Genomic DNA, 26,103 nt, shown 5'->3' with positions numbered 1-26,103 from the left:
ATATGATTTGGTTGGGATTACAGAAACGTGGCTCAAGGATGGCCAAGACTGGGAACTCAACATCCAGGGGTATTCGATATTCAGGAAAGATAGGCAAAAAGGAAAGGGAGGTGGGGTAGCATTACTAGTTAAAGAAGGGATTAATACAATTGTAATGAAGGATATTAGCTCTGATGATGTGGAATCTGTATGGGTAGAATTGAGAAATACTAAGGGGAAAAAAACATTAGTGGGGGTGGTATATAGACCTCCAAACAGTAAGGCGGAAGTTGGGGATGGCATTAAAAGGGAAATTAAAGAAGCGTGCAATAAGGGCACAGCAGTCATCATGGGTGACTTTAATTTACATATAGATTGGGCCAACCAAATTAGTAACAATACTGTGGAGGAGGAATTCCTGGAGTGTTTACGGGATGGCTTCCTGGACCAATATGTCAAGGAACCAACCAGAGATCAGGCCATCTTAGACTGGGTATTATGTAACGAGAAAGGATTAATTAGCAATCTTGTTGTACGAGGCCCCTTGGGTCGGAGCGATCATAATATGATCGAATTCTTCATTAAGATGGAGAATGAAGTATTTGACTCAGAGACTAGGGTCCTGAATTTAAATAAAGGAAACTACGATGGTCTGAGGAGCGAGTTGGGTAGGATTGATTGGGGAATGGCACTCAAAGGGTTGACGGTGGATAGGCAATGGCAAACATTCAAAGATCGAATGGATGAGCTACAGAATTTGTTCATCCCAGTTTGGCATAAAAATAAAACAAAAAAGGTGACTCAACCGTGGCTAACAAGGGAAATTAGGGATAGCATAAGATCCAAGGAGAGGACATATAACTTGGCTAGAAAAAGCAATAATCCTGAGGATTGGGAGCAGTTTAGGAGTCAACAAAGGAGGACAAAGGGATTAATTAAGAATGGGAAAATAGAATATGAGAGTAAGCTAGCATGGAACATAAAAACTGACTGTAAAAGCTTTTATAGATATGTGAAGAGAAAAAGATTGGTGAAGTCAAGCATAGGTCCCTTACAGTCAGAATCAGGGGAATTTATCATGGGAAACAAGGAAATGGCAGACCAACTAAATACATACTTTGGTTCTGTCTTCACAAAGGAGGACACAAATAACCCCCCCGAGATGCCGGGGAACATAGGGTCTAATGAGAGGGAGGAACTGAAAGAAATCAGTATCTGTAGGGAAATGGTGTTAGGAAAATTGATGGGACTGAAGGCCGATAAATCCCCAGGGCCTGATGGTCTACATCCCAGGGTACTTAAGGAAGTGGCCCTAGAGATAGTAGATGCATTGCTGGTCATCTTCCAGAACTCGATAGACTCTGGAACAGTACCCATGGATTGGAGGGTAGCTAATGTTACCCCACTATTCAAAAAAGGTGGTAGAGAAAAAGCGGGGGAATTATAGACCGGTAAGCTTGACATCGGTAGTGGGGAAAATGCTAGAGTCTATTATAAAAGATGTAATAGCAGAGCACTTGGAAAGCAGCGACAGGATCGGACAAAGTCAACATGGATTTACAAAAGGTAAATCATGCTTGACTAATCTACTGGAATTTTTTGAGGATGTAACTGGTAAAATAGATAAGGGAGAACCAGTGGATGTGGTGTATTTGGACTTTCAGAAGGCTTTCGATAAGGTCCCACATAAGAGATTAGCGTGCAAAATTAAGGCACAAGGGATTGGGGGCAAGGTATTGACTTGGATAGAGAACTGGTTGGCGGACAGAAAGCAAAGAGTTAGAATAAATGGATCATTTTCCGAGTGGCAGGCAGTGACTAGTGGGGTACCGCAAGGATCGGTCCTAGGACCCCAGCTGTTCACAATATATATTAATGATCTGAACGAGGGAATTGGATGTAATATCTCCAAATTTGCAGATGACACAAAGCTGGGTGGGAGGGTAAGCTATGAAGAGGATGTCGTGAAACTCCAGTATGATTTGGACAGGTTGGGTGATTGGGCAGAAACATGGCAAATGCACTATAATGTGGATAAATGTGAGGTTATCCACTTTGGTGGCAAAAACAGGAAGGCAGGTTATTATTTGAATGGCAATAGATTGGGAGAAGGGGAAGTGCAAAGAGACCTGGGTGTTATTGTGCACCAGTCACTGAAGGTAAGCATGCAGGTGCAGCAGGCGGTTAAGAAGGCAAATGGTATGTTGGCCTTCGTAGCAAGAGGGTTCGAGTACAAGAACAAGGATGTCTTGCTGCAGTTGTACAGGGCCTTGGTGAGACCACACCTTGAGTATTGTGTGCAGTTTTGGTCACCTTACCTGAGGAAGGACGTTCTTGCCATGGAGGGAGTGCAGCGAAGATTCACCAGGCTGATACCTGGGATGGCAGGAATGACGTACGAGGAGAGATTGCGTCGATTGGGCTTATACTCACTGGAGTTTAGAAGATTGAGAGGGGATCTCATCGAAACCTATAAAATTCTGTCAGGTCTGGACAGACTAGATGCAGAAAGGATGTTTCTGATGGCCGGGGAGTCCAGAACCAGGCCTCATAGTCAAAGGATAAGGGGTAAGCCATTTAGGACAGAAATGAGGAGGAATTTCTTCACCCAGAGAGTGGTGAACCTGTGGAATTCTCTGCCACAGAGGCCGGTGGAGACCAGTTCATTAAATATATTCAAGAAAGCGTTGGATATGTTTCTTGAGGCTAAAGGGATCAAGGGATATGGGGAGAAGGCAGGGACAGGGTACTGAGTTTGGATGATCAGCCATGATCTCATTGAATGGCGGAGCAGACTCGAAGGGCCGAATGGCCTACTCCTGCTCCTATCTTCTATGTCTATGTTCCTATATGAGACAATTCTAAAAATATATAGATTTATTAAAGAACCGACATGTAATTTACAGATGGTGATTCAATCACAACATTAACAGTTCCAAATACAAAAAGCTTTTACAATCTTATTATCAGAGATCCTTATTCTCAAATCTTAACTTCGCTAGTTTTACAGTTCTTAGTTTATTCCAGGATATCCACCAAAATCAAAAACAATACCTTGATCCCCGAAATACAAAGAGTTAAAGACTTACAGAGCTTGCCTCTGAAGCCTGAGAATCACTTTGCCCCTTTACAGCGAATCTAACTTCCCATTTGAAAGTTAAATTTTTATACCCTTTCTCAGTGGTATTTCCTTTGAAGTTTTCTGCTGATGTAAGCTAATTATCTCTAGTCATTTTTCTGCTGACCCCTGCTATTCTTACAGTTAGATCAGCTTGTCGCATTAAGAATTATGTCTCTACCCTTAGGTGTTCGAAGCTTATCATAAAAAATGGTGTGGAGCAGATGTATCTATTTGATGTCATTCTTACCAAGGTCTTCTATGCAATTCTTAAGTCACCTCAGCTGGTTGCAACACAGATTCGTGTCTCCCGTGTTTTATTTGATGTCATTTTTATGAAGGCATATGTTTCTTAATCATATGTGATTCTTTCCGAAGTGTTGGTTTAAGACACCTTAACAGGGTATACCATTATGTTCTTTCCCAGGCTTCAGACTTTCAGGAACCTCCAACCTCCTGTTTCAATAAGGTTATTGATTCAGTGTCAACAACTTATCTTATCTCAATAGCCTGTATGCTGTTTACAGCTTCTGCATTGTTAGGTTTTAGATTTTCAAGCTCAGTTTGTCATATTTTAATAAAGTTAGAATTCTTTCATAGAATGGTGTATTTTTTTGAACAGGTATATTGTTTATTCCTTCACAGTTTGGTTACAGCACAGAAGGAGGCCATTCGGCCTGTCGTGCCCATGCTGGCTCACTGCAAGAGCACTTCAGCTAGTCCCACTCCCCCGACCTGCGAACTCCTGTGAAGCGTCTTGGGATGTTTTACTATGTTAAAGGCGCTGTATAAATGCAAGATGCTGTTATTGTAGAAAAAATCCAGAGCAATGAGGTATGTTCATATTGGAGATTCACATTTAAAGTACACAGTGTCAGCATTATGTACTCCCAATACAGAGCCAGTGACAGAGAGAATCACCACCTTCTTTGCCCCAACAACCTGCCTTTCCCCAACCTGGTCCCTGGAGGAGTAAGTCATATTTTCCATTTCCAATTCCCAACATTGCAACCACTCCACTAGATTGTCAATCACTGCCAAACTAGGGGAATATTGCGCTTTGAGTCTAGAACTCTAGGAGGTAGGTTAAGATCACTCGTTTCAGATATGATCAAGGCCGTAGATTTGTAATTTTAAATAGCAAAAAAAATTCTCCAGAATCCCATGTAATGTGAACAGAATTTGACATTTTGGGATGAATTTCCAAGAACCTGCCTCTACAGGGACAGTGGGACATTTAAGCCTGCCGTCTTAACGCTGCCAAGATTCCTGGGTGGGGGGTCATTAAGTATTCATGGTGGGCATCTGGCGGGATTCCCGCCAAGAAGTGGGTGTCCAATGATAGTTCCTAGGAAGATACTTCAGCACGACTGCCAATGTGGCACCAGAAGAGGCCCACAGGTAATCTGAAGGGTTCACAGGGTCCTCAGGCTTGTTCCAAGTCATCCATTGAAGGCCTTGGCTGAGATTGAGGTTTTCAGCAGGTTTGGAGGGAAGAGGAGGCCACTACTAGGTTGCCCCCCTTTATTTGGACCACATTGTGGCCATTCATGCTGCTGACACAGGCCTACTGGCAATGGTCCATCTGGTGGCCCCAGGGTCCAATAGGAATGGCGGGGGGTGGGGGGTTGGTGGCGGTGGCAGGGAGAGACATGGGATGGCAGGGGAATAGACTGGGAAAACAGCATTTTCATGAAAAATTAGGGAAGATGCAGCCAGCAGCGGTCCCAGCAGGGGCTGGAGAAGGGAAATTCAAGTTGGGGTGGTGACGGGACGGTAGGCCTCAAAGCCCAACCTTTTTCCCTATTATTTCTGCAGCTTCCCCCTGCCCAGTTTTAGGTGTGATAGCGGAGTAATATCCACCCCATTCAGTCACTGCAAATCATTGGACCTAATTGTAAATGGAAAAATCATGGAATATGATTTCCAAGATACCAGTAAAAGTTCCATGTAATTGAAAACGTACCTGACTTATTCAGTCATAGAATCTAACAGCACAGAAGGAGGCCATTTGGCAAAACAGTGGCCCTGGTTATAACTCAGCCAACAGAGAGACTTGACTGGTTTCAAACCCTTTGGCGAGGGAAAACAGCTTCTATCATTTTTTTAAAATGAGAATGAGAAGAACAATTTTTCATCCAGCTACAGGAAATCCACACTGATTTCTTTTTAAATCATTAAATGGCAGTTAGTATGAAGCATGAACCCATTTCTCTTGTACCATGTATCTCCAAGGGTATTGGTGAGACCACACCTGGAGTACTGCGTACAGTTTTGGTCTCCTTATTTAAGGAAGGATATACTTGCATTGGAGGCAGTTCAGAGACGATTCACTAGTTTAATTCCAGAGATGAGGGGGTTGACTTATGAGGAAAGGTTGAGCAGGCTGGGCCTATACTCATTGGAATTTAGAAGAATGAGAGGTGATCTTATTGAAACATATGAGGGGGCTCGACAGGGTAGATGCAGAGAGGATGTTTCCCCTTGTGGGGAAATCTAGAACGCGGGGGCACAGCTTTAGAATGAAGGGTCGCCCTTTTAGAACTGAGATGAGGAGGAATTTCTTCTCTCAGAGGGTTGTAAATTTGTGGAATTCTCTGCCCCAGAGAGCTGTGGAGGCTGGGTCATTAAATACATTTAAGGTGGAGTTGACAAAATTTTGCAAGATAAGGGAGTGAAGGGTCATGGGGAGCAGGCTGGGCTGAGCCCAAGATCAGCCATGATCTTTTTGAATGGCGGAGCAGGCTCGAGGGGCCAAGGGGCCTATTGCTGCTCCTATTTCTTATGTTCTTATGTCCAAGATCTCACAGTAATATCCCTACAACTCCTCCCCCCCCCACCCGAACTATCCATTTCTCCGACTCAGACCTCTTATGCACCCTCCCCCACTTCTTTTGCTCCAACATTGGCGGCCGTGCCTTCAGCCGCCTAGGCCCCATGTTTGGGGTCGCTCCCTAAACCCCTCCACCTCCTTGTCCTTCTTTAAACCCCAACTTTTGACCAGGCTTCTGGTCACCCCGTTAATATCTCTTTCGAAGGCTCGGCAGCCATTTTTGCCCCCTGATAACGCTCCTGCGAAGTGCCTTGGGATGTTTGAACTGTGCTATATAAATGTAAGTTGTTGTATATAAACAGTGTAATGAAAGAAAGGCAGTCGATATGAAATAAAGTAGCTTAACAATTCTATATTGAAAGAATTGCTGTCCTCAAATAAATTCAAAATAAGCTTGATGTGATGGTTCATGAAGTGATTGGAATGCCTGGATTAGATTACAACTTTGAAGGCAACCCCTGCTTTTTTGCTGTTGAGCTTTTTTGGGGGAAAAGTGTACTCTCACAAGTTTTTTACAAAAGGCACCTAGGCAAAAGGTGGTTAATAAATGGAAGTTGTTTTCACCAGAAACCAAGGCAATAAATAATTTGTTACCTTGTCTGTGTTATTGAAAAACTGCTCACACCCATTGGGGTCAATTTTCACTTCCTGTGCCTGGCATTAATGGGGCCTTAAAATGAGGATTGCTGCCGCCTCTTCGCCACGGGTACGGGCAATCAGCTGCCGCTGCTCGGTCACTCGAAAGTCAAAATCAACCCTATTGTGTTAGAAAGTCCTTTAATCTCTGTCTGTCTGTGGAAAGTAGATAAAAAAAATAAAGACGCAGGGACACAGACACACTCTCATTCAAACTGTCAGCCGCAAAAGCTTTAGGCAGGCTCAGAAATGCTGGACAATGATAGTTGGGAGGTATCTGGGTCAAGTCAAGTAACAGTGTACTGATGTGGGCTAACGTGGCATATTCTTTATTTTTTTATTATTACACATAGCTAAATTATACAGATTGAATTGAGTCCAGGCAGCATGGCTGTTCTACATGTTTACCTTCCTGTCCAATAAAGCAGGTTAGTAATTCAGAATAAAAACAGGAAATGCTTGAAACACTCAGCAGGTCAGGTAGTATTTGTGGAGAGAGAAACAGAGTTAACGTTTCAGGTGGATGACATTTTCTGTTTTTATTTCAGATTTCCAGCATCCGCAGTATTTTGCTTTTGTTTTAAGAATTCCTATCCTGGTCTTGTCTCACTAAGGGTTGCGCAGTCTGCCTTCAGAGACATTGAAAAAATACAGGTGAATAAAACACAAATATCCAGGGTCATAAGAGGATGTTATAATTATGTCCCTGGGGTGCACCATCGTACAAGTAGGTGTAATGCAGTGTCAGCCAATTACCGTAAAAATAAGATGCTCAGACAGTAGTAACAAACATCACTGAACCCGAGAAGGTATCAATGACAGACCTGAATTCATACGTGTATGATTTTTATTTATTATATTTACCGTATTCAGTAGTGGATTCTTGTGATGTTGCAGTGCGTCACCGCTCTGCAGGTTTTCGGATTGTCAGTGCTTGGTCACCTGTACTGTTTTGTTGTGTTGGTGCCCGCTTCAGGTTGGTTATCTGATTTCTGAAACTTTGCACACTTGGAGCACTTGTTCAATTTTTCAACAACAATAATAGCCCTCTGTGGCTGGTAAAATAAATTTACTTCCTCAAGAATGCTTCCTTTCATCTTTTTTTTGTTTCAAAAATATACTTTATTCATAAAAATTTGTCGGGATACATTACAATATAGTCCACATCACATTTCATGTGGTACAATATAAATAAACTGCGGTACATGGCACTCAATTTACAGAGACAAATTGCAATACATTTTCATTACACATTTCAATACTTGTTAAAACACATTACAATACAAGCCACAAATCATATTACATATAGCATAATACAGATGAATGCAGTACAGGTTGAGCGTCCAAAATCCGGAGTTCCGGAATCCGGACTCCAGGACGATTGGTGGCAGGACCGTCCGGAATCCGAAATCTGGGCACCCTGTCAAACCATTTCTGCCGCCAGACGGGCCCAGTGAAAAGTCAAAAAATGAAATCCAACTACTGAACAGAGACAAAAATTGCAAGAATAAAAACGCCAATCCTACCTGTTCCAGGCCAGGTCTTCACAGTCACCGCACGGTCAGCGAGGACTACAAGGCCTGCGAGGAGAAGAACTACAAGGTGACGTCCAAAAAACGGAAATATCGCAACCTGGGCCCAGGCATTTCCAGACTCGGAACGTGTTTCTGTTTTCCGAAGTCCGGAAACGCCCGAGCCCAGGTTGCGATATTTCCGGACTTCGGACATCAAAAACACGTTCCGAAGTACAGAAAAACACGAAAGCCGGCTTGGCTTCGGTCCCGAGGTTGCCGAATTCAGGACGCTCAACCTGGACATGGACCCTATTTACACAAACAGGTTTCAAGTACATTTTCATTTAAGCATTTCTGCGTCATTTGGCCCGAGGTTTTTTTTTATACTGGTTCCAGCCCCTCGGTGTACACTGGCGGGAGGGCCTTAAACTGTGACCCTTCCCCATCGTGCCTTTGCGGCGGCGGCACCAACCTTTAGTGCGTCCCTCAGCACGTACTCCTGGACCTTGGAATGTGCCAGTCTGCAACACTCGGTCGTGGACAACTCCTTGCTCTGGAAGACCAGCATGTTTCGGGCAGACCAAAGGGCGTCTTTCACCGAGTTGATGATCTTCCAGCAGCAGTTGATGTTTGTCTCGGTGTGCGTCCCTGGGAACAGTCCGTAGAGCACAGAGTCCTGTGTTACGGAGCTGCTCGGGACGAACCTCGAGAAAGACCACTGCATCTCTTTCCAGACCTTCTTTGTAAAGGCACATTCCAGAAGGAGATGGATGATGGTCTCGTCACCGCTGCAGCTGCCTCGAGGACAGCGTGCGGTGGAGCTGAGATGCCGGGTGTGCATGAAGTATCTGACGGGGTTGGCCCTTTTCACCACCAGTCAAGCTATGTCTTGGTGCTTGTTTGAAAGTTCTGGTGATGAGGCATTCTGCCAAATAACTTCGACAGTCTGCTCGGGGAACCATCCGACAGGATCCACCATCTCCTTTTTCCGAGGACGTTACGCGCTGACAACTGCTTTATGGCCTTGTGGTCAAAGGTGTTTCCCTGTGCAAACTTTTCCACAAAGGACAGGTGATCCGGCACGGTCCAACTGAATGGAGCGTTCCGCGGCAGCGTGGCCAGACCCATCCTTCGCAACACTGGGGACAGATAGAACCTCAGCACGTAGTGACACTTGGTGTTTGTGATGAAATATATGCCTTCATCAGCCCCTGTGTTTTACCTGCATTGTATTGTGTGTACCGCCCCCCCCTTTTTCCCCTATTGTGTGTATTGGCTCCGCCCCTGTCTTTTGTCATATAAAGGTCTCAAGAGCTGTATGAGTCATTCTGCCAGACGAATCCGATGTGGAATGACGTGCAATGTTCTTAGTGATTAAAAGCCTTCAGTTGAATCCTTTAAGTTCTTGTCTTTGAGTTATTGATGGCACATCAATTTTAATCGCTAAAACACCAAGATGGATCGACTCCTGAAACCAGAGCGCTTGGATCTGGACCCCCATGCCACAGACGCAGCCACACAGTTCGGACACTGGTTCCAATGCTTCGAATTTTTCATCGAAACTTCAGCCACCGCCATAGCAGCTGCGACCGCCACCGGAGACGTGAAACTGGGAATCCTGCGAAACCGGGTGAGTCATCGGGTCTCCCCTCTCATCCGAGATGCCACCAGCTACGAGGATGCCTGCACCATTCTGAAGGCCCACTACGTGCGGCCAATAAACGAGGTGTATGTCAGGCATCTTCTGACTACTCGCATGCAGCGGCATGGTGAGTCACTAGAGGACTTCATGCTAAGCCTAAAAGTACTGGGCAGAGACTGTAACTGTAAGGCCGTGTCTGCCACCGTGTACACGGAGGAGCTGATCCGAGACTCCTTTATTGCGGGCCTCAGTTCAAATTACATTCGGCAGAAACTGTTTGAAAAGGAGGGACTGGACTTAAAACAGGCTATGGGCATAGCGCGATCGCTGGATATGGCCCAGAGGAACTCTGAATCCTGTTCCTCAGGCCACGCGGCCCACTCCGCCTCGTGCGCGCCGTGGGGGCCGCCATCTTGGAAGCCATCTTCACCTCCCAGGTCTCAGGCCAGCCCGCACTGTCGGAGCCCCAGCCTCCACCCAGGAGCCCCACTACTGCTGCGATGCATTGGGGCCCGAAATGCTACTTCTGCGGCCAGGACAAACACTCCAGGCATCTGTGCCCAGCGAAGGGCACCACCTGTTTTAAATGCGGGAGGAAAGGACATTTCAGTAAAGTCTGCAGAGGGAACCCCGCCTCCAACTCCGCCACCGCCGCGTGCGCGCCGTGGGGGCGGCCATCTTGGACGCCATCTTGTCCACCCTCATGGAGTCCACCATCTTGTCCCGACTACACGGACCCCCAGGACCCACTGGTGGCCTCAATCACAGTGGATCAATCCAGGCCGCATCCGTTGTCTAGATCGATGATGGACATAGAGGTAAACGGGAACAAGGTTAAGTGCTTGATTGACTGCGGGAGCACCGAAAGCTTTATTCATCCTAGCCTGGTAAAACGACTTTCACTAACGATAGTCCCTACACAGGGCAAAATCGCCATGGCTGATAAGACTCATACCTCAAAAATTACAGGTTTCTGCGCGGTTATGTTGTCGGTAAAAGGCACTGATTACAGAGATTTTAAACTGTTGATAATGCCAGATCTCTGTGTGAGTGTGATCTTGGGTCTGGACTTCCAGTGCCACCACCAAAGTATCACGCTTACCTACGGTGGGTCCCAGCCGCCCCTCACAGTGTGCGGTCTGGCTACCCTGAAGGCCAAGCCGCCCTCTCTGTTCGCCAACCTCGCACCCAACTGTCGACCCATAGCGACCAAGAGTAGGCGGTACAGCTGGGAGGACAGACGGTTCATTGCGTCTGAAGTAGAAAGACTCAAGCGGGAGGGTATCATCGAATGCAGTACCAGCCCGTGGCGCGCCCAGGTAGTAGTGGTTAAGGGTAGCGAAAAGAAGCGGATGGTGATAGATTATAGCCAGACGGTTAATCTATACACCCAGCTAGATGCCTACCCTCTGCCCCGCATAGCGGATATGGTTAACCAAATTGCACAATACCGGGTGTTTTCCACCATCGACCTAAAATCGGCATACCACCAGCTCCCCATTAGGCCGGAGGACCGTCCATACACCGCCTTCGAGGCGAACGGACGCCTCTACCACTTCCTCAGAGTCCCCTTTGGGGTAATGAATGGGGTCTCGGTCTTCCAGCGGGAGATGGACCGCATGGTCGATGAGAACCAGTTAACAGCCACCTATCCATACCTAGACAACGGCCATCTACGGCCACGACCAGCAAGACCACGACTCGAACCTCGCGAGATTTCTGAAAACCGCCCTCAGACTCAATCTCACCTACAACAAGGATAAGTGTGTCTTTAGCACCACGCGCCTCTGTATCCTGGGCTGCGTGGTGGAAAACGGGGAAATCGGTCCGGACCCCGACCGATTGCGCCCCCTACGGGAGCTACCCCTACCAAACAGTCCCAAGGCCCTGAAAAGGTGCCTGGGGTTTTTCTCCTATTACGCCCAATGGGTCCCCAATTATTCCGACAAGGCCCGTCCCCTCCTGAAATCAACGTCCTTCCCGCTCACGGCCGAGGCCCACGCCGCCTTCAACAGCATTAAACACGACATTGAGAAGGCCGCGCTGCGGGCAGTGGACGAAAACATCCCTTTCCAGGTCGAAAGCAATGCGTCCGACTTCGCTTTAGCAGCCACCCTCAACCAGGATGGGCGGCCCGTAGCCTTTTTCTCAAGAACCCTCCAAGGGCCCGAGATCAGGCACTCCTCGGTAGGGAAGGAGGCCCAGGCCATAGTGGAGGCAGTGCGGCACTGGAGGCACTACCTAGCCGGCAAACGCTTCACCCTGCTTACCGACCAGCGGTCAGTAGCCTTCATGTTTAACAACAAACAGAGGGGGAAGATCAAGAACGACAAAATTCTCAGGTGGCGGATCGAACTCTCCACGTTTGAGTATGACATAATATATAGGCCGGGGGCCCTCAACGAATCCCCCGACGCCCTATCACGAGGGATGTATGCCAGCATCCAGGGGGACAGGCTACAGGGCCTCCACAATGGCCTCTGCCACCCGGGGGTCACCCGGCTATTTCACTTTATAAAATCCCGTAACCTCCCCTATTCCATCGAGGAGGTCCGGTCTATGACCAGGGACTGCCGCACCTGTGCGGAATGCAAGCCCCGTTTTTACAGGCCCGACCGAGCCCACCTGATCAAAGCTACATGGCCATTCGAGCGCCTGAGGTTAGCTTTCAAGGGACCACTCCCCTCAACCGACCGCTATGTGTACTTTCTCAACATTGTGGACGAGTACTCCCGCTTCCCATTCGCCTACCCCTGCCCAGACATGACCAGTGCTACGGTCATCAAGTGCCTCGGCAGCCTGTTTTGCACGTTCGGCATGCCGAACTACATCCACACTGACAGGGGGGCGTCGTTCATGAGCGACGAACTGCACCAATACCTGCTGTCGAAGGGGATAGCCACGAGTCGGACCACTAGTTATAACCCCCAGGGTAATGGGCAAGTGGAGAGGGAGAACGCGACGGTGTGGAAGGCGGTCACCTTAGCACTAAGGTCTAAAGGCCTCCCTACCTCCCGCTGGCAAGAGGTCCTCCCAGACGTACTCCACTCGATAAGGTCGCTACTGTGTACTGCTACTAACGCCACTCCTCACGAGAAGATGTTTGTTTTTCCCCGCAAATCAACCTCGGGAGTGTCCCTACCTTCGTGGCTCTCCACCCCAGGGACAGTCCTATTACGGAAGCATGTGAGGGGCCACAAAACGGATCCCCTCGTGGAGGCAGTACACCTACTCCACGCAAACCCACAGTACGCGTACGTCAAGCACGCCGACGGGCGTGAGGACACCGTGTCCATAAAGGACCTCGCCTCGGCAGGAAGCGACGACGACCCATCCTCACCACCCCCAGAAGAACCTCCAACATCCCCAGAGGTATCCTCACCACCCCCAGAAGTACCTGCAACACCCCAGCACATGGGTATGCCCAGGAGGGCACCACGGACTCCCGGTCGGAACCCGAGGTACTGTTGCAACGTTCAGGAAGGACTATCACACCGCCGGACAGGCTAAATCTGTAGAAGGGGTGAATGTGATGAAATATATGCCTTCATCAGCCCCTGTGTTTTACCTGCATTGTATTGTGTGTACCGCCCCCCCCTTTTTCCCCTATTGTGTGTATTGGCTCCGCCCCTGTCTTTTGTCATATAAAGGTCTCAAGAGCTGTATGACTCATTCTGCCAGACGAATCCGATGTGGAATGACGTGCAATGTTCTTAGCGATTAAAAGCCTTCAGTTGAATCCTTTAACTTCTTGTCTTTGAGTTATTGATGGCACATCAGTGTTTGCGTACCGAGGGTCTGTGCACAGCTTGATGCAGCCGCACACAAAGCTGGCCATCAGGATGAGGGCGACATTGGGTACGTTCTTTCTCCCTTTCTCTGGAGATTTGTACATCGTGTCCCTCTGGACACGGTCCATTTTTGATCTCCAGATAAAGTGGAAGACGGCTCGGGTGACTGTGGCGGCACAGGGGTGGGGTATGGGCCACACTTGCGCCAAGTACAGCAACACCGACAGCCCCTCGCGCCTGATGACCAGGTTCCTGCCCGCAATCGATATGGAGCGCTGCTCCCATATTCCCAGTTTTTTGTCTTACCTTGGCAATACGCTCCTCCCTGTTTTTGGTGCACGCCCCAGCCGCTCCGAACCTGACCTGACGATGAAGGGGACAAAGGATCGGTCGGCCCAGTTCACAAAGAACATGGCCTCGCTTTTGCTGCAATTAACTTTCGCTCCCGAGGCCAGTTCAAACTGGTCGCAGATGCTCAACAATCTGCGGACTGACAGCGGATCTGAGCAAAAGACAACGACATCGTCCATGTACAGGGAGGCCTTAACCTGAGTGTTTCCGCTGCCTGGGATCGTCACCCCTCTTATGCCCATATCCCTCCTGATGGACTCGGCAAAAGCTTCGATACAACACACGAACAAGACAGAGGAGAGAGGACAGCCTTGCCTGACTCCAGATTTGATCGGAAAGCTTTCCAATTCCCACCTGTTGATTAGAACTGCACTACTGATGTCTGTGTAGAGCAGTTGGATCCAATTGCGGATTCCCTCCCCAAACCCCATTTTGGAGAGCACGTCCATCATGTACGAGTGCGAAATTCTGTCGAAAGCCTTCTCCTGGTCCAAGCTGATGAAGCTGGTATCCACCCTCCTGTCTCACACATAGGCGATCGTATCCCTGAGTAGTGTGAAGCTATCAGAGATCTTCCTGCCGGGTACGGCGCAGGTCTGATCCGGGTGGATTACCAGCTCCAGAGCAGATTTGACCCTGTTGGCGATGACCTTGGACAGGATCTTGTAGTCCACATTAAGCAGCGAAATGGGCTGCCAATTTCTGATTTCTTCCCTCTCCCCCTTCTGCTTGTAGATGAGGGTGATGATGCCTTTCCTCATGGATTCTGACATGCTGCCGGCCAGAAGCATACCCCCGTACACTTCCAGCAGGTCTGGGCCCATCCAGTCCCACAGAGCCGAATACAGCTCGACCGGTAAGCCGTCGCTTCCGGGAGTTTTACTCATCTCGAAGGACCGGATGGCCTTTGTCAGCTCGTCCAGAGTTAGCGGGTCATCCAGACTCTCCCGCTTGTTGTCTTCTAAAACCTCCAAGATAGACGACAGGAAAGACTGGGAGGCCGCGCTGTCTGTGGGCTTCACGTCATACAGCCCATCATAAAAGGATTTGCTGATCCTTCGTATGTCAGGCTGCGAGGACATCACAGAACCGTCTTCTTTCTTCAGGCTGTTGATCACAGAGCCCCCTCTGTGCACCTTTTGGAGAAACGTGAGCACGTCTCATCCTGCTCCACGGAGCGGACTCTGGAGCGGAAAACCTTTGAGGATGAAGAACCTCTTGATGTTTGTCTTGATCATTTCCCACCAGTGCACCAGGGAATCAAAGAGGGGTTTCACAGTTCTCCAACCTTTGTAATCCCTTTTGAGTTCCTCAATGTTTTCTGGGGTCAATAGTTTCATGTTCAGCTTCCATATCCCTCTGCCAACTTTCTGGTCTTCCTGTGGGTGACAGTCGGCCAGTAGGAGGCAGTGGTCAGAGAAGAACACCGGTGTGACGTCGGCGGATCTGACCGTGAGTGTTTGGGACACAAACAGGAAGTCTATCCTGGAACGGATGGACCCGTCTGGTCTCGACCAGGTGTATCTACGCGGCGCTCCGTCTGCAGGGTTGCTGAAGACGTCGCACAGCTTGCCGTCTTTTACCGCTTCCATCAGCAGTCTGGACGTAGCGTCCAGTTTGCTGTCGGCTCTGCCGGATCGTCCAGCCGCATCGATGGTGCTGTTGAAGTCACCGCCCAGAATAACCGGCCTGGATGTCGCCAGCAGCAGCGGCAGCTGCTGGAAGACGGCTAGCCGCTCGTTCTTGAGAGCCGGGGCGTACACGTTGATCAGCCTGAGCGGAGCGTTCTTGTACAATACGTCTGCTACGAGGAGGTGGCTGCCCACCACATCCTTAACTTTGGTGATGGTGAAGTTGCCTCCCTGCAGCAGAATAGCCAGACTTTGAAAGAGCTGTCCAATTAGTCCCACTCCGCCTGCTCTTTTCCCCTCAGCCCTGCAAATCTTTCCTTTTCAAGTATTTATCCAATTCCTTTTTGAAAGTTGTTCTGGGCCAGAAGTTCGGCTCCCCATGAGTGAGTACGCGCTGGGTACTCATGCGTAGGCCCAAATGTAAGCATGCGCGGGAAACTGGAACTTCCGTTCCCTTAAAGGAAGGGGTTCACAGGTCGAACGCGTGTGCCGGAGAGGCAGTGCGTGCGCCAGAGAGGCAGCGCGTGCGCCAGAGAGGCAGCACGTACTCCTGGAACTTCCGTTTTTTTTACAGATTTCTCCGGGAGGGTAAGTCTCCAGCAGCTACGCTTTTAAAAAGCAGTCGCAAGGCCTGCTTTTAACAAGGTAAGTGGTGAATTAAGTAAAATTAAAACATTTTTTCCACAGGTTTATTATTTTTAAATACTTTAAAGAAAGATAAGTTTATTTTTAGCCTTGTTAAAAACTGTAACTAATTTTTTCAAAAATTTAAATTATTGTTTAAAATAGTTACTTTATGTAATTTATAGTTATTTTAAAAATGTGATTTAAAAAAAAAAATTATTTGAAGTTTTAGTTATGTTTTGGGGCCGAACTGTATGCATAGATTTGACAGGTCTTCCTGTCAAATCTATGAATAGAGATTCCCTGCTACGATTGGCTCTCCATGGCCCACGTGATCCCAGGGGACGCTTCGAACTAACTGTGCCCCTGGGATATGCAAGCACTGCGCGCCGGCAGTTGGAGCAGGCCCAGGATCAGAATCCCACGCAGGCCCACAGCACAACGGCCGGTGCGCTAGGTAAGTGCAAGTCGGGGGCTTGCACCCGCGTGAAGCCTCCGACCCGAATTTCTGGGCCGTTGAATCTGCTTCCACCACCCTTTCAGGCGGTGCATTCCAGATCATCATAACTCAATGCAAAAAAGATTCTCCTCATCTTCCCCCTGGATTTTTTTGCCAATTATCTTAAATCTGTGTCCTCTGGTTACTGACCCTCCTGCCAGTGGAAACAGTTTCTCCCTATCTACTCGATCAAAACCTTTCAGAATTTTGAGTACCGCAATTAAATCTCCCCTTAACCTTCTCTGCTCTAAGAAGAACAACCCCATAGGTTTAAATCAAGACTTAATTTGTTAAACATTCAGGTAACAAGATTTAGTAAATGCTTTCAAACAATAAGAGATGTAATTTAATTCAGTAATATATCTTTACATTTTCAATTCAATCGCATATATCTCATATTCTTTCTACAATCGGCAACATTACTTTTCATCTACTTTTCCGGCCATGTTGAGTCTTAGATGTCAACCATAGTTCAGTGGGTAGCAACCTCGCCTCTGAGTCAGAGTTGTGGGTTCAGGTTCCACTTCAGAGACCTGAGCACAATAAATCTAGACTGACGCTCCAGTGCAGTGCTGAGGGAGTGCTGCACTGTCGGAGGTGCCGTCTTTCGGATGCGACGTTAAACCGAGGCTACGTCTGCTCTCTCAGGTGGACATAAAAGATCCCATGGCACTATTTCGAAGAAGAGCAGGGGAGTTATCACCGGTGTCCTGGCCAATATTTATCCTTCAATCAACATCACAAAAACAGGTTATCTGGTCATTATCACATTGCTGATTTTGGGAGCTTGCTGTGCGCAAATTGGATGCTGCGTTTTGACATTACAACAGTGACTACACTTCAAAAGTACTTCATTGGCTGTAAAGCACTGTGTGATGTCCTTTCCTTTTTAGATATTTGTCTCTTTTCTTTTAGATATTTGGTGCCATCTTTTGGTCATTTAAAGGGAAAACATGTCAGATGCAAGGGAACTTTGATAATAGGAGGTTTAGTCATACAGTCGATTGATAATGTCACCAAGCACGGTCGTATATTTAATCATTACTTCAGGCAGTCGTGGTATAGATTTCAGTTTGTGAGATAATGATCCGAAGACCCATGTAGATTATCAGCTGGTGGCATGGTTTCCCCATTATGCTCCTTGAAATGTGAAGAAACTTTCAAACCTCTGGACCCAGGTATTTAGTTTTCATCCGATGTTTGAAATACAGCCAATTGCTTTCTGAAATAGAACAGAAAATGCTGGAAACATTCGGCAGGTCAGGCAGCATCGGTGGAGAGAGAAACAGTTAACGTTTCAGGTCGATGATCTTTCATCTGAACTGGAAGATGTTAGAGATGAACAGCTTTTCAACAAATACAGAGCCAAAGAAAAGGTGGGGGTGGGGGGCGGCAAAGGAACGATGGGAAAGATCTGTGATGGGGGGAGGGCAGGAGTGATTAAATGACAAAAGGGATGATGGTGCAAGGCAAACAGAAAGTAATGAAGGTAAACAGGATCAAAGAGGCAAACAAAAATCCTGTCAGAGAGAAGAGCATTCTTCAAGGTGATATTAACTCAATTCCACTTCAGCAAAAACCTTTTTCACATCCAAGAAGAGCACAAAGATTCAGACATGCTACAGACTAATTCACAATGGAGTGGAAGTTTCATGGGGATTCTCCAATCTCGCTTTTCCCTTTTCCTCCAGGGTCTCCACCGAGGTTACAGCGGGAGATCTGGAGAACCCCCTGAGAAGTGAATGGCGAATGTCTTTTCACCGTGTTGTCTGCAGCAGCCATTGCCTTGTGGATATGCTGCCAGGTGCAGGCAATGCAGCAGTTCCTTAACTTCTCGCTCAAACTTTGCACAAAATATGAAACAGGACAGTGGAATGATATGAAGGGGATGGTGGGAGTCTTTTATGTCTACTAAGAGTCTTGTTCATCCCATCCTTTACACTATGTGGTCCTGGATGGTATGGAAGGTTAGTCATGCTTCCAGCTGACTTCAGTTCCCTTAGCCAGCCTGCTGAGGTTATTAAAACATTTCCAGCATTGCTTAACTGTTTGTGGGATGGTAGAGTTGGCACTGACTGTCATTGTCACCTCCCTCCAGAATGCTTGCACTCGCTGACCTACATTAGCCCCAGTCCACCAACACCTTGATGTTAAAATTCTCACCCTTGTGTTCAAATTCCGCCTTGGCCTGTAACCTCCTCCAGCCCGACAGCCAATGTTCCTTCTAATTATATTTTTTGTGCGTGGTTTCTTTAAATTTGCTGCGTGGCCGAGCAGGTGCGGTATCTTTTTCCAGCAGCAACAGTTGGTGAGCGGTCTGCGCGGGAGCTCCCGATCAATGCACGGCCGCGCACCTTAGGGGGAACCCTGCCTACAACCCTCCGAGATCTCGGCATTGCTCAAACACTGGCCTCTTGTGCATCCCCAGTTTCCTTCACTCCACCATTGGCGGCCATGCCTTCAGCTGCCTAGGCTCTAAGCTCTGGAATTTCCTCCCCAAACCTCTCCACCTCTCTACCTCTCTCTCCTCTGACGCTTCTTAAAACCTGCTTCTTTGGGAGGGGAAAGGAGAGAGAGAGTTGGACAGGGGCAAATTGGAGGGGGAGAGAGGTGTGGAGTTGGGGAGTGTGAAAGCAGAGAAGGAATAGGGGAGAGAGGGCAAGGAGAGGAGGGGTGAGTGAGATAAGAGGAAGGAGAAAGAGAGAGGAGGGCAGGAGAGGGAGGGGAAAGATGGGTGAAAGGGATGAAAATGAGGAGAGGAAAGAAGGGAGAAGAGGAAGAGGAGAGGCAAGGAGAGTGAGGAGAGAAGGGGACGAGTAGTGAGGAGAGTGGAGAAAGAGCAAGGGGAGGGGACAGAGAGGAGAAGGGTAGGGAGGCGGAAGGTGAAGGGGGAAGGGGAAGAAAAGAGAGGCAGGTATACGAGGTTCTGAAGACACTGAGGCTTCAAGAAGCTGCAATAACTACAAGTCTACATGCAGGGGGAGGGGTACCAGCTGACCACAACATTTCAACCTCAGGGGCTAAGGTAATGGCAAATCTCACCAGCTACATGTTAATCCTGCACCTATCTCTAAGGTCTAGTGGAAGTTAACTGAAAGCCTGAAGTATGTGGATAGTGGAATGGGTTTGGGATCGCTTGTCACTATTCAGAACGACAGGTTCAAAGGGAATCAGTGAGAGTCTCCAATAAGGTATCTCTTCAGGGGTTAAAGAGGTTTAGAATTTGAATAGGTTTGCCATAGAAACATAGAAACATAGAAGATAGGAGCAGGAGTAGGCCATTCGGCCCCTCGAGTCTGCTCCGCCATTCAATGAGATCATGGCTGATCATCCAAATTCAGTACCCTGTCCCTGCCTTCTCCCCATACCCCTTGATCCCGTTAGCCTTAAGAAATATATCCAACTCCTTCTTGAATATATTTAATGAATTGGCCTCTACTGCCCTCTGTGGTAGAGAATTCCACAGGTTCACCACTCTCTGGGTGAAGAAATTCCTCCTCATTTCTGTTCTAAATGGCCTACCCCTTATCCTTAGACTGTGACCCCTGGTTCTGGATTCCCCGACCATTGGGAACATTCTTCCTACATCTAGTCTGTCCAGTCCTGTCAGAATTTTATAGGTTTCGATGAGATCCCCTCTCAATCTTCTAAACTCCAGTGAGTATAAGCCCAATCGACACAATCTCTCCTCATACGTCATTCCTGCCATCCCAGGTATCAGCCTGGTGAATCTTCGCTGCACTCCTTCCATGGCAAGAACGTCCTTCCTCAGGTAAGGCGACCAAAACTGCACACAATACTCAAGGTGTGGTCTCACCAAGGCCCTGTACAACTGCAGCAAGATATCCTTGTTCTTGTACTCGAACCCTCTTGTTACGAAGGCCAACATACCATTTGCCTTCTTAACCGCCTGCTGCACCTGCATGCTTACCTTCAGCGACTGGTGTACAAGAACACCCAGGTCTCTTTGCACTTCCCCTTCTCCCAATCTATTACCATTCAAATAATAATCTGCCTTCCTGTTTTTGCCACCAAAGTGGATAACCTCACATTTATCCACATTATAGTGCATTTGCCATGCTTCTGCCCAATCACCCAACCTGTCCAAATCATGCTGGAGTTTCACGACATCCTCCTCACTGCATACCCTCCCACCCAGCTTTGTGTTGTCTGCAAATTTGGAGATATTACATCCAATTCCCTCGTCCAGATCATTAATATATATTGTGAACAGCTGGGGTCCTAGGACCGATCCTTGCGGTACCCCACTAGTCACTGCCTGCCACTCGGAAAACGACCCGTTTATTCCAACTCTTTGCTTTCTGTCCGCCAGCCAGTTCTCTATCCAAGTCAATACCTTGCCCCCAATCCCATGTGCCTTAACTTTGCACGCTAATATCTTATGCGGGACCTTATCGAAAGCCTTCTGAAAGTCCAAATACACCACATCCACTGGTTCTCCCTTATCTATTTTACCAGTTACATCCTCAAAAAAATTCCAGTAGATTAGTCAAGCATGATTTACCTTTTGTAAATCCATGTTGACTTTGTCCGATCCAGTCACTGCTTTCCAAGTGCTCTGCTATTACATCTTTTATAATGGACTCTAGCATTTTCCCCACTACCGATGTCAAGCTTACCGGTCTATAATTCCCCGCCTTTTCTCTACCACCTTTTTTGAATAGTGGGGTAACATTAGCTACCCGCCAATCCATGGGTACCGTTCCAGAGTCTATCGAGTTCTGGAAGATGACCAGCAATGTATCTACTATTTCTAGGGCCACTTCCTTAAGTACCCTGGGATGTAGATTATCAGGCCCTGGGGATTTATCGGCCTTCAGTCCCATCAATTTTCCTAACACCATTTCCCTACAAATACTGATTTCTTTCAGTTCCACCCTTTCATCAGACCCTATGTTCCCCGGCATCTCTGGGAGGTTATTTGTGTCCTCCTTTGTGAAGACAGAACCAAAATATGTATTTAGTTGGTAAGCCATTTCTTTGTTCCCCATTATAAATTCCCCTGATTCTGACTGCAAGGGACCTATGCTTGACTTCACCAATCTTTTTCTCTTCACATATCTATAAAAGCTTTTACAGTCCGTTTTTATGTTCTCTGCAAGCTTACTCTCATATTCTATTTTCCCTTTCTTAATTAATCCCTTTGTCCTCCTTTGTTGAATCCTAAACTGCTCCCAATCCTCAGGATTATTGCTTTTTCTGGCCAATTTATATGCCCTCTCCTTGGACCTTATGCTATCCCTAATTTCCCTTGTTAGCCACGGTTGGGTTCACCTTTTTTGTTTTATTTTTATGCCAAACTGGGATGAACAAATTCTGTAGTTCATCCATTCGGTCTTTGAATGTTTGCCATTGCCTATCCACCGTCAACCCTTTGAGTGCCATTCCCCAATCAATCCTACCCAACTCGCTCCTCAGACCATCATAGTTTCCTTTATTTAAATTGAGGACCCTAGTCTCCGAGTCAACTACTTCATTCTCCATCTTAATGAAGCTTTTGGTAACTTGGCCTAATATGTCCTTATATGGCTCAGTGTCATATATTGTCTGATAATTGCTCCTGTGAATCCCAATTCTCTCCCACCCTTTCCTGAAGGTGGTGGCTGATACTGGAGTACAATTACATGGTGCTGGAACACCACTAGTATCTCTCCCCTAAGGGGCCATTCTTTAGGTTTTGCTTATGTAAATTGGATTTAGCAGTGCTGAGTCATATGCAGTCACTACATTTCACTCCTGTCAATGGGGATTGAGTAATATAAATGAAAAAGTCACTACAGTCTGTTTTTTGCCTCTCTCAGGTGATTACATGGCTGTGGGGGATGGGGGAGTGGGGAGGAAGTGGAGGAGTAGAAAGTGTCCAGTCGTGATGCTCTGGCCATCCTAAGTGTGGGGCAGGTTTGATGGATCAGCTGGTCTTTTCCTGCCCATGATTTTTGTATGTTCATTTCCTTATGCAAAGCAATTGGAGCTTTCTAATTCTTATTGTAAGAAATCGTGTATGCAAGGTTTGAGTAACAAAGGGACTACCCGGAAATTCTCAGGACAGACACTCGGCATTCATTGGTTGTGTCTACATTGGATGATATGATGGCCAAAGGAGCCACATGGCAGAATGCTCATACACTGCCACTGTGGGGTAGCTCCATCTGTCTGGTGTCATTCATTGAGTGACAGTCGCTCATCTATAAACACAAAGGTTTTGTGCCTACTGTGCGCCCAGCATACTTGAAAGTGTCACGCCTCAAAATACACTTGAAAGTTGATGCGCCTCAATGACTTCAAGACTCAAAGTTAACTGAATAAAACAAGGCTTTTATTAGCAAAGAAAAGATGCCTGTGTCTTCACCTAGCTTCACCTAGCGTGCTGCTGTTCTGCTGCAAGACAAGCCTGGGCTTGTCTTAAGTAGGGCCAGGTATGGGCGGAGCCGACACAAAGGGGGCGGTGCACTATACACAATACAAGGTAAGACACCGGAGCAGGCAATACAATATATGTAGTTAACTACAGAGTCTGATGAATGACATATTTCATCACATTCCCCCTTCTACAGATTTAGTCTGTCCGGGGGTGTGATAGTCCTCTGTGACTGACGTAACGGTTGCGGTGCCGCGGGTGCCGGCTGGGTGTCCCGGGTGGTCTCCTGGGTCTCTGCCGGGGGCGCCACCGGGGTTGTTGAAGGAGTAGGTGGTGGGGGTACCGTTGGCTGGTGTTCTTCCGGGGGTGATGAAAGAATAGTGGGTGGAGTGGGTGGGTAATAGTTGTTGTGGTTGTTGTTGTTGTTGTTGTAGTCGTTGTCGTTGTTGCTGTTGTTACCGGCTGGGGCGAGGTCTTTTATGGACACAGTGTCCTCCCGTCCGTCGGCGTGCCGGACATACGCATATTGTGGGTTGGTGTGGAGCAGGTGCACTGGCTCCACGAGAGGGTCCGTCTTGTGGCCCCTCACATGCTTCCGCAAAAGTACCAGACCTGGGGTGGAGAGCCATGACGGTATGGATACGCCGGAGGTGGATTTCCGGGGAAACACAAACATTAGCTCATGAGGCGTGGCATTAGTGGCGGTACACAATAGTGACTGTATCGAGCGGAGCACATCTGGGAGGACTTCCTGCCAGCGGGAGATAGGGAGGCCCTTGGTCCTTAGAGTTAGGGTGACTGCCCTCCATACTGTCCCGTTCTCTCGCTCCACCTGACCGTTACCCCGGGGGTTGTAGCTGGTGGTACGGCTCGTGGCAATCCCCTTGGACAGCATGTACTGGTGTAGCTCTTCACTCATGAAGGACGCCCCCCTATCCGTGTGGATATAGCTTGGCATACCGAACAGGCAGAACAGGCTGTTGAGGCATTTAATGACCGTGGCGCTGGTCATGTCTGGGCAGGGGAAGGCGAATGGGAAACGGGAGTATTCGTCCACAATGTTCAGGAAGTAAACATTGCGGTCGACGGACGGGAGGGGGCCCTTGAAATCTAAGCTAAGCCGCTCAAAGGGCCGTGTAGCTTTGATTAGGTGGGCTCTATCAGGGCGGTAGAACCGAGGCTTGCACTCAGCGCAAGTGCGGCAGTTCCTGGTCAGGGACCGAACTTCCTCAATCGAGTAGGGTAAGTTGCGGGACTTTATGAAGTGGAACAGCCGTGTGACCCCTGGGTGGCAGAGGTCGTTGTGGAGGGTCTGTAGCCGATCCCCGGTGGCGTTGGCACACATCCCTCGTGAGAGGGCGTCGGGGGATTCGTTAAGGGCCCCCGGCCGGTATATGATGTCGTACTCGAAGGTGGAGAGCTCGATCCGCCACCTAAGAATCTTATCATTTTTAATCTTCCCCCTCTGTTTATTATTGAACATAAACGCTACCGACCGCTGGTCGGTAAGTAGGGTGAAGCGTTTGCCGGCTAGGTAGTGCCGCCAGTGGCGCACTGCCTCCACGATGGCTTGGGCCTCCTTTTCCATGGAGGAGTGTCTGATCTCGGGCCCCTGGAGGGTCCTCGAGAAGAAAGCTACGGGCCGCCCCGCCTGGTTGAGGGTGGCCGCCATGGCAAAGTCAGACGCATCACTTTCCACTTGAAAGGGAGTGTTCTCGTCCACTGCCTGTAGCGTGGCCCGCTCAATATCCTGCTTAATGCTTTTGAAGGCAGCATGGGCCTCAGCAGAGAGCGGGAAAGAGGATGCTTTCAAGAGGGGGCGGGCTTTATCGGAGTAGTTGGGGACCCATTGGGCATAATACGAGAATAACCCCAGGCACCTTTTCAGGGCTTTGGGAGTGTTGGGCAGGGGCAGCTCCCGTAGGGGGCGCAATCGGTCGGGGTCTGGTCCGATTTCCCCATTCTCCACCACGCTGCCTAGTATGCAGAGGCGCGTGGTGTTGAAAACGCACTTGTCCTCGTTGTAGATGAGGTTGAGTTTTTGTGCGGTTTTCAGAAACCTCGCGAGGTTTGAGTCATGGTCCTGTTGGTTGTGGCCGCAGATGGTGACGTTGTCGAGATAGGGGAAGGTTGCCTGCAAGTAGTGGTCATCGACCATGCGGTCCATCTCCCTCTGAAAGACCGAGACCCCATTCGTCACCCCAAAGGGGACTCTGAGGAACTGGTAGAGGCGTCCGTTTGCCTCGAAGGCAGTGTACGAACGGTCCTCTGGTCTGATAGGGAGCTGGTGATACGCTGACTTGAGGTCGATGGTGGAGAACATCCGGTATTGGGCGATTTGGTTCACCATCTCGGATATGCGGGGTAGCGGGTAGGCGTCTAGTTGGGTATAGATGTTGACTGTTTGACTATAGTCAATCACCATCCGCTTCTTCTCGCTACCCCTCACCACCACCACTTGGGCGCGCCACGGGCTGTTGCTGCGTTCAATAATGCGCTCCCTCAGGAGCCTGTCTACCTCGGTCGCGATAAACCGCCTGTCCTCCCAGCTGTACCTCCTGCTTTTGGTCGCTATTGGCCGGCAGTTAGGGGTAAGGTTCGCGAATAGCGAAGGCGGCTTTACCTTCAGGGTAGCCAGACCGCACACTGTGAGGAGCGGCTGGGTCCCACCGAAATTGAGCGTGATGCTTTGGTGGTGGCACTGAAAATCCAGGCCCAAGATCACGCTCACACATAAATCCTTCATAATTAACAGTTTAAAATTATTATATACAGTGCCTTTAACGGACAATCGTACCACGCAGTAACCCGCAATAGTCGATATCTGGGTTTTGTCGGCCATAGAGATCCTGCCCTGAGTAGGGACTATAGTTAGAGAGAGTCGTTGTACCAGATCAGGGTGAATGAAGCTCTCCGTGCTCCCGCTGTCAATTAAACATTTAACCTTCCACCCATTTACCTCGATGTCCACCATCGATTTGGACAGTGGGTGCGGTCTAGACTGGTCCACTGTGATCGACGCCACTGTAGGGCCCTGATTGGGACAAGATGGTGGGCCACACGAGGCCGGGTAAGATGGCATCCACGATGTCTGCTCGCGAGATGG

The 26,103-nt window shown here is 48.3% G+C and overlaps 1 protein-coding gene and 1 pseudogene across 1 annotated transcript in view; one reads left to right on the top strand and one right to left on the bottom strand.

Moving 5' to 3' along the window:
• The window catches only part of LOC147120029 (UDP-glucuronosyltransferase 1A1-like), a 45,778-nt gene extending 38,095 nt beyond the window's left edge, over positions 1 to 7,683 (top strand). Inside the window, exon 6 of the mRNA XM_085985537.1 lies at positions 3,743 to 7,683. The gene's annotated coding sequence lies outside the window, so the exon portion shown is untranslated. The remainder of the gene's footprint in view (positions 1 to 3,742) is intronic.
• A 609-nt stretch (positions 7,684 to 8,292) lies between these two features.
• LOC147120028 (uncharacterized) lies at positions 8,293 to 14,316 on the bottom strand (annotated as a pseudogene).
• Between the last annotated feature and the right edge of the window lie 11,787 nt (positions 14,317 to 26,103).

This window comes from Somniosus microcephalus, chromosome 4, assembly GCF_052327205.1.
Source record: "Somniosus microcephalus isolate GS21.2 chromosome 4, FLI_Smic_1.0, whole genome shotgun sequence".
Classification (NCBI taxonomy): Eukaryota; Metazoa; Chordata; class Chondrichthyes; order Squaliformes; family Somniosidae; genus Somniosus; species Somniosus microcephalus.
Note: the sequence above shows the minus strand (reverse complement) of the source record. Positions and strands in the feature narration are given on the sequence as shown.